The 9,017-nt window shown below is 47.6% G+C and overlaps 1 long non-coding RNA gene across 3 annotated transcripts; it reads right to left on the bottom strand.

The window, feature by feature from the left end:
- Positions 1–3,808: 3,808 nt before the first annotated feature.
- LOC115064404 lies at positions 3,809–8,362 on the bottom strand. 3 transcript variants are annotated; one of them, XR_003844239.1, is made up of 3 exons: positions 6,417–8,362; positions 5,562–6,329; positions 3,809–5,464 (listed from the first exon to the last, which is right to left on the bottom strand). It is a non-coding gene; the product is annotated as an uncharacterized LOC115064404 (long non-coding RNA). The 3 variants fall into 3 exon arrangements; XR_003844240.1 differs by having other exon boundaries at positions 5,562–6,180; XR_003844238.1 differs by having other exon boundaries at positions 5,562–6,549; positions 8,016–8,362.
- Positions 8,363–9,017: the final 655 nt, after the last annotated feature.

The raw sequence follows: 9,017 nt of genomic DNA, 5'->3' as shown, positions 1-9,017 counted from the left end.
AGCCTCCTGAGAGACCCCACAGACAAACCAGCAACATCAGGGGACAAGGCTCCTGGACCGTCCTCTATTCTCTCTGGCTTCCGAGAGGCCTCAAAGAGGGTTCAACAGAGAAAACATGTCCAACTGCCATTCATTCAGCATCACTCATACCGTGTGCACCTACGAGCATTAGATGGGGTTTCTGAGTTCAAGGAACCTGTGTTCCAGAGGGTGGGAAGAGAGCCACAGAGTAATGACATCCATGCAATGACTATCATAATAAAAGCCAATGGTTTTCCAACTTTCTGGGGGAAACCAGGCACTATCAAAATACTGAACACACATTCAGTGTGTATACATACCTTATAAGCAGCCATTAACACTCTCAGACAGACAAACGGAGGCACAGACAGGCGACAGGCTGACTCATTCAAGGTCACACCATTAGCAAGCATCGGGTGGTAATGAATGCTGCTGGGTCCTCTCCTTCCCAAGGGACACTGGAGCAGGGAAAGGATATCAGCATTCTCATGTCACTAAGTGTTACCGTGAGACGCCTTTCCCCATTCACCAGCCTGACATCTGGTTCTACTTCTTAGAGATCACCACTGGACTGGTGAAACTGGTAAGGAATGAGTAACTGAGTGACTAGTAGCTAGCCCCACCCCGCTGGTGACTGAAATTTGCTCTTCCCTACAGCATGCCAATCACTGGGATGTTTTCTCATCTGAATACAGTGCATGACACAATGGACTATGCTCTTAATAACCATGGCCAGACAACAACAGAGTCACTGAAATAGTCGGTGTCATTTCTGAGAACTCTTACTTTGACAACGTAAGTCCCAGGAAAAGCACTTAGTACAGGGATCAATTTATTTCCTTAACCCGCGCAGTCGAAGAAGCTCTCCCAGGAAGATTTTAGTGCCGAAAGGAGATTGGCCATGTAATACTCATCATAAATAAAATGAACACACCATGGGCAACCTCCATTCGAACACTTGATTTCGAGAGCTTGTGTTGGTACATCTCAGGCATCTGAGGATGGAGTCCCTGAGAGTTGGGCAGATGGCTACATATTCTAGCCATATGACACATGCCATGTGGCCTAGGGGTCACTTCTTGTCTCCTGCCTGTGGTTAGTGTCACTGTCCAGAAGAAGCCTCCGGAGCTTGCCACGCCCACATGGGTGTGTCCTAGAGATCAGTGGGTAGGCTTCTTATCAGAACTCCACCAGGGAATGAAACTGCCTCTTCTAGGGAGCCCAGACTGCATGGTCAGAGGGGCTGGTGTAAACACAATGGTAGATGCTGTAAACTCAATTCCTAGATCTGACTTTGACCTTTCCCTAAGGTGCTTGAGGGACACATTTTACACCTTAGAAGGTGGACTTTATGTGATTTGCCAGAGTAATAAATACTCTGGAATACTACAGAATACCCCGCCTCGTTCCAAAGTAGACCCCGCCCTCCCTGAGTCCACCAGAGAGCCAGGGATACACTGGGCGTGGACAGCATCCCTCTTCCTAGATCCACCCATGGTGAACCATCCCTTCACTTACCCTGCAGAGACGCTAACACCACAGCCCCACCCCAGAAATTCCTCCAAGGCGGGATTTGGTACTGAAAAATAGGTCAACCGTGTATGATTCGTCACAAATAAAGCGAAGGCAACGCGGATAACCTATCTTCAAGCACCGCGCGTGGGTACCAGCGTCTCTTCTCCGAAGCTGGCTTCCTGCAGGAAGTCCCCCACAGCAGGCTACTGCACTGACCGCCAGAGGGCTTGAGAAGGCATCACACACCCCAGGTCCAACCCACCCCCCCCCATACCCATGGTCATCAGTGCCAAGGATACAGTGTCTAAGGGTCCTTACAGGGTCTGGTGATGGAGGTCCTAGATGCACAGATTTTATCCTGTTCATCATAGGAGTGGAGAGTCCCTAGCTTCACACTGGGATGGAGGCAAACACCTATGACCCTCACCTTACGTAGGCTTTGTTTCTAGGGATTTCCTGAAGAGTTCACAGAGAGGTTGATTCTGCAATACTCATTATAAAAGTAAGGTCAGCACTAAATGGCACTGACCTCTGAGTCATGGCCTCATCCCTTGGGGTTAGCAAACCTTCAGGGTGTTTTCCTAATAATAGATTGTACTTTTTAGCTAATGGTCCACTGAACATGAGATAACAAAGAAATGAACAATAAAACTTGCTTGGTTGACAGTAAGTTCACATAGCTACCTGATGACGGCAGGCCCATGCCCATCCCAGAACCTGCCTGATGATGGTGGGTCCACGTCCACTCCAGGACCTCCCAGATGATGGTGGGTCCATGTCCATCCTAGACCTTGACGGAAGACAGTGGGTCCATGTTCACCCCAGAAGCTGGCATTACAATTAGGCATCCTGCCGAGGTGGAAAGTAACAATGGGAAAGGGGATCTGGTGTCTTTAACCAAACAAATTCATGATGCAAAGGACACCAGTGAGGGATGCAGGGAAGGTGGCAGCAGGGGGCGGAGACTGATTCAAGAACTCAACAGACAACTTGGAGCTTTTAAGTCAAAAAGAGAACCCCAGAGAATGTCTTTTAAATGATACAACTAACTCTAAAAAAGAAGGAATAAAAATTACATTCGAGAAAAAAAACTGATGGACAAAACACTGGCTGGGTTATCATCTGGTAAAGTCACCAGTGCCCAATAGGAAAGTCTTAGAAGACAAAAGAACGAGGAAGGACTGTAGTATAGACGTCAGGGATCCAGCAGGTTATCCTAAGGCTATGACCAGCAGACAGCAAAGGAGAAGGAACATGGTGATGTTACTCAGGTAAGCCCACTGTTCAGCTAAAGGCCCAACCCAGTACCAAGACTACACAGGGACACCTCTACACATGTGTAAAAACCCTGGGGAGATGTTCACCCACAGCTCAAGTTAGTCGGTGTACAACCCACGGCTACATCTGAAAGAAAGGAAGACCCTCATGTGTTAAGGAAAAGAGAACTTAACTCAAAACATGCTCTCTCCCTGCCCTTGAGGGGCCTAGGGGAGCCATTCTGGAGGTCACTCCCTGCCCTTGAGGGTTCCCAGGATATAGATTAGAAGGGTCAAAAATGTGAGCAAGGACAGAAGCTGTGCGTGGGTATGCCTCAGTGAGTGAGTCTTCTCTGTGCATGCGTGAAGATCTGGGTTCCACCCCACCCCACCCCCCATTTTGGAGAAAAGAGAAAAGAGGAAAGGGAATAGTAGAGAGGGGACAGAAAGGGAGGAAGGGTAGCGTCTGTGAGTCATACTTGTAAGAATGACAAAAATCCTCATTGCATTGAGATAAATTAAGAGCTGAGAAATAGAAGCCCCTGTTTAAAGCAAACAAGTGGTCACTAATAAAGCAGTTTGTAATACTGAGGACCCAGCTTAAACAATTGTAAGACTTACATTTGCATTTTTTTTCAACAGAAAAAAACGCATTGCAACAGTAAAGAAAGCAGTGTGTGGGGCATGTCACATCTACAGCAGTCAGGAGCAGTGGAGAATCTGATCATAATGCTTTCATCTTAACCCCTCTCGGCTGTGGTGGGGTCTTTTTGGAGACATCTATTAAGTCTTCCTGTCATCGTTCCTTAGGTTAAGCACAAGTGAAATGATGATTTATATTTTAAATAAAATGATTAGACACAGGGTATAGTTATCCTGTGAAATACTTTTCTCTTTACCTCTCTTTCTATTTGTATGTAAGTCTCAGAAAGGAGTTTGAAATTCCTGAAGTTATTTATGTGTGGGTAGAAACTTTTCTAATTTCTTTAATTTAATTGTTTCATATTGCTTTTATTTTTATCATGAGCATACATCTTTTTAATAAAATAGTAATAGGAAGAATAAATCCTCTTTTTACAAAGAGGATGAAGAATTGGAAAATAGTTCTTCCACTGTCCTCAAATTTCTTCTGAGATCCCAGCCAACATAGAAAATCACCCACTCACTTATATCCCCACCCCGAAAAATGCTGGCCCCTGGACCCTATTCCAGGATTTCTTAGCACGTATGAGTCCTCCCTATAAGAAGAGATTTACTAGTGGAGGAGGGGGGTTGTTACTTTTTAAAAAAGCCAGAGGTACCATGAGTGCCACTACATCCATGCCTTGAGTTAGTAACATGGGTATCTACCTCAGTGTTGGCAATGCCCTCCATGAAGGGACTGGATGGGGTCAGGGGACACTGGAAGGAACCACATGTTCAAGGACGATGGTACAAACCCCGCCAGGAACGTGGCTTCCTCACGATTGGTATCAGGTCCAAGGAAACACCTGGTGAGATGTGATACAGAAAACAGGTCTGCCCTGTATTGGGCATCATTAAATAATGCAAGCTCACTGTGAGCAACCTCCCTCCAAGTACCGGGGGATGGCACCTCTCACAGTATTCCTTTATCTTCTTCACAGTGGGGCACCTTGGGAGTAGCCACTGAGAGTGGACAGGACCCTGAGAATAAGTGGGCCAAGTGGCTTAAGTCCCAACCAGGCCCACGCTCTCTGACCAACCTCTGGTTTATCGGCCCCAAGTAAGTGCCAAGAAGAAGCTGATTCTTCACTCGTTGTGCAATGTTTACTGAGTCAAAGGTGGCAGAGCCATGCCCACAGCAAACCACAAGTTTGCAAGGCAGGTTGTCCTGGGGATGCTGGGTGAAGCTGAGCATCAAAAACTTCACTTCAGAATATGGAATGGCTACAGATAACTCAACACAGGCTCACAATGTCCCGGGTCCCATTCTAGTCTGTATCCCCAAAGTTAACTAGCCAAGGCTGCTTCTAGTTGTTCTTCCATGGTAGAGTTAGGCACTAACCAAAACAGAAGCTAGCCAGTGTGTTTAAACATTTAAACAGAATCTCCCAACAGTGTCTCTGGTCTCTTCAAAAATCAGCAGTGTCCTAGGCAGTCGTATGTGAGTCACCTTGGACACTGGGGTTAATGTACAAAATATGTAATTGGATGAAGGTACTTTTCACAGGTTCAACCATCCAGAAACCCACCTTGGATACAGTAGTGGCTCAAGAAGACCTCTGAGGCAGAGTTTGACACTAGAAGAGAGGAGAGCCGTGTATGACTCGTTTAGATGAATCGAATTCATCACGGCCAGCCTCTCTCCAAGTATCACACATGATCACCGGCGAAGAACAGTGGCGAAGATCACATCAACTCTCTCGAAAAGGTGACTGCTTCCACTGTCCTGTGAAGAAGGGGTGGGACAGCATTGGGTAGTGGGCCGAGCCGAGTGACATACACCTACATTAAGTGCATGCTCACCCGAGGCACACTTACCTGAAGGGGGATGCTGATAGCCTTGAATCTGGTTAGTCCTCCTGGACCAGAGGGGGCTCTGTTCCACAGCTTCCATGAAGAGAACATATTCCAGAAGCTCCTGTGGTAGTGTGGTGATGTCAGGACAACCATGCCTGCTTCTCAAGGCTGGTATCATCTCACAGACTCTCCTGTGGAAAGATAGGATACTGAGGTTAGACAACTGGAAGATAGATCCAGCAGATAAGTTAAGGCACATGCTTAGTAAAGTACAATTCAGTCACACACCCAGGAGAGAAGGGAATTCAGGTCCCTCATGGGAAGTCAACATCATGTCCACATCTGAAGTCAACATTTCAAGTAGGCTGTGATAGTGATGCAGCGGCTACCACGAATGCCTCATGGCATCTTATGTAAACATACACCCCTAAGACCACAGTTCATCCTGGTCCACTGAGCAGGCACAGCCATCAAGTCCATTGACACATCCCCAAACTTGATAGGATCTCTGGAAACTCTTCTTTGAGTGGAATTGATGCTGAGGGTTGGTGACTAGGTGGCCCACAGGGTGAACAGAGTGCATGCCCCTCTGGTCAACCAGTCACACACCCTGAATGGTGCTGGCACCAACATCTCTTCCGGAAGATGACCTCTTTTCAAAGTCTTGTAAGCTGATACTTGGGGGGCTGAGCCACAGCTGCCTCACCAAGGTTAGCACGGCCCACTGATGAGAGGCCTACAGATGGATCAGATGCTCAGGTAACCCGACCAGGTGACTTACAGCTAGCTCAAGCACACTGTCCGTGGCCAAACATCCATACTTGGCTTCTCTACCAGCTTGACTGAACCGCCATCTTTCTGCAAGTTGCCATCATGTCCAGGAAATCCTTAGAGGTAGCATTTGGTACTGAAAAAAGTGTTGTCCGTGAATGATTCGTCACAAGTAAAGCGAATCCACCACGAACAACTTCTCTTCAAGTACCACAGAAAAGCAGAGACAAGACAGACAAAGGGCCCCTTCCATTTCTCCAAGGGCTATGGTTTCCAACCACCAACCTGCAGGCAGATTGGATGCTGAGTGTTAGTGAGGTGGGGGCAAGTGCTCTAGAAACACAATGGACTGGGGCAGGGATGGCCACTCACCTCCCTTGCAATGATGCTGACATTGTCCCCTTTCTCTGTCTTCCTTGGTTCTAGAGTTCACACTGGAAGGTTTTCAAGATGAGAAGGGAGCCCACTTGCTGTAGGTCAGAAGTCCTCTGCAGGTATATAGACCCTGGGGTGTGTGGATGGGGACTTGCGTTTCTCAATGGTGAACATATGGTTAGTCACATCAAGGTCCTGAGGGGACTATAAAAGTCCCACTGCAGAAAAATCCAACCAAGGCTACTAGCATCCTCACATGAATCAAGAGAAGGGTCATTGAGCTCTACATGATCCCAGGCGATCCTCCACTCCTACTGTCTCATCTCCAAGAAATCAGTTTCAAGAAGAAGAAGAAGACCATCACAAATGGCTTACCCAAATCCTAGAAGCAACCTTGTACGAGAAGGACCAGTTACCATCTCCACTAGGAAGCTAACTATTCCTTAGGGCAGCTTCCCAAAGCTCCAGTAAGAACCTATCTCTCACCCCCCATGTCCCACCTGCCCCCGTGGTTCCATAGAACATATTCACTAGCAAAGTCCCTCGGGGCTTCACTTCTTTTCCATGGCCCCACGTTTCTCCCTGATGGAAACCTGGCTCTCTCCTGAGGACTTGGAAAGTATGCATCTTATTTCCTACAGTTCTGGCTAGCCGGGGGTAGTTCCCCACCTCTATTTTGTTTCCCAGTCTAACAACTCATTTGTGGATGTATCATCAAGATCCCCAACATTGGTCCTATGACTTCCTCATTTTGTGACCCTTTCTTCCATCTTCTCAGCCTTTCAGTCCGTCCAGGGTCATTGCCTTAGCTGAGATAGCCACTCGGGGACTGTGGTTCCGCCAACATCACTGTTGTACTACTTTGGGCCCCTCCTCTTCCTACATGCTCACATCTGATGGTGGCCCATCCAGTCCCTAGGTACAGCGGCTAGCCCTACCTTGAGAGCACCCCCCAGTCTCCACACTTCCAACTGGGAAGATCTCTCATCCTGGTGATATCTTTATCAGCTCTCGAAAATCTGTACAACAGCCCACATGGATTCTCTTGTCACTGCTCTTGACCAATGTGTGGAACATGAAGTTGGGATATAAATAAGAATTTAACTTAAAAAAAAAAATCCCCAAAAGAGGGTCATGGGAAGGCCTCAGCCTTCCCCCAGCATCAGTTACGATAACAACTTTCCTGCAAATGAGCAAGTGCATGAAACAAAACCCAGGCATTTCCCAGTGAACTTCCCACTATGAAGCAAGACAGACCGAGAGCCTTTTTCAGCAAGATGTGTCAGTCAGGAATCTTCTCTGGAGCAAAAGCAGTGAGGGTGACCACTTATGTGCCAGCTGATACGTTTCTACCAGGGTAACACCAGAACGCCCTTACACTCGCTTGACTCCACAGACTCATTCAAATAATCAAAGAGTAAGGTTCACCCAAAGCAGGAAACACAGTATCTGCTGTGTGATTCTCTCCCTCCCATGATGGTCTGGAAATGATACCAGCACCCTCCTGAATAGCACAACCCTTCCATCAGTGCTTAGACTCTTGTCAGGAAGCACAGGTGCATCATAAGGCAAGCGTGTGACTGTCATTATACATACCTGGACTAGCTGCTGAAGCCAAGTTCTCCTTACGGAAGGTGCATTGCAGTCCAGAAAGCCCTCTATAGCAGCACTGGGAACTGGTTTGTCATTGTATGATCAGAATAAATAAAGCCAAGGGCGCAGGGATTACGAATCTGCAAGCACCAAACGTGACCACCTGTGAGCACCGCCATCTCAGGACCATCCACCATGCAGCAAGTCTTCCTAAGAAGGGATTGAGGAGCAAGTGTTAGGAGAATTGGCCACACTCCTTGTTTTTCCCTCTAGCCAAGTGAACAACTGTTCCTGAATTGGCTGAGGTCAATAACCCTTTCTCAATAAGATTACTATTCCCTTATAGGACTCAGCATCATGAAAGGTAGCCATAGATTTGGGTGGGAGGGTGGGGTGGGGTGAGGGCTGAATAGATGATTCTGGAGAAAAATGTTCTTTTGGAAGAACTCAGCATAGCCCATTCCCGAAGTCTGAGGCAGGGGTATTAACATGCCTACAATTCTGGGGGCCTCACTAGTGTAGCCTGAGTGCTGAGAGTCTGGAACAAACAAGCCTGTGACCTTGCGAGCATGTCCTGTGGTTTCTGGTCCATCATTCCTTCCTGGGCTTTGGGCTTCCTTCTGAGAATCTTACATAGATAGGCCGTTTAGTCTTCACTTTTAGGAGCTGACAGCACCGCTCTCTGGCAAAGAGACGAAGCAGAGCTGAAGCATCCCGACCTCAGAAACGCCCTAAAGGTGGTGTGTATGTGTCAGGGGCTATCAGATACCCCTAGCACCTGGATTTACCTGGGCCAAACATACTCTCACGTACCTCAGGCCAATCCTGATAGGGCTCTTGTATGAAGCTGGCATTCATCTTGAATGGATTCCATCCAGGATTGGTCACCACAAAGGGAAGAGTCATCCGGGCGGCAGGAGCTGAGCTTCCTGTCCGCCACCACCATCATCCCTGAAAGTGAGAGGCCGAAGAACAGCATCTTTCCTTATAGCAGGGATACAGGCC

The sequence above is a fragment of the Mus pahari genome, chromosome 7 (genome assembly GCF_900095145.1).
Source record: "Mus pahari chromosome 7, PAHARI_EIJ_v1.1, whole genome shotgun sequence".
NCBI classification, from domain to species: Eukaryota; Metazoa; Chordata; class Mammalia; order Rodentia; family Muridae; genus Mus; species Mus pahari.
The sequence above is the reverse complement of the archived record's forward strand: the minus strand, read 5'-3'. Positions and strand labels throughout refer to the sequence as shown.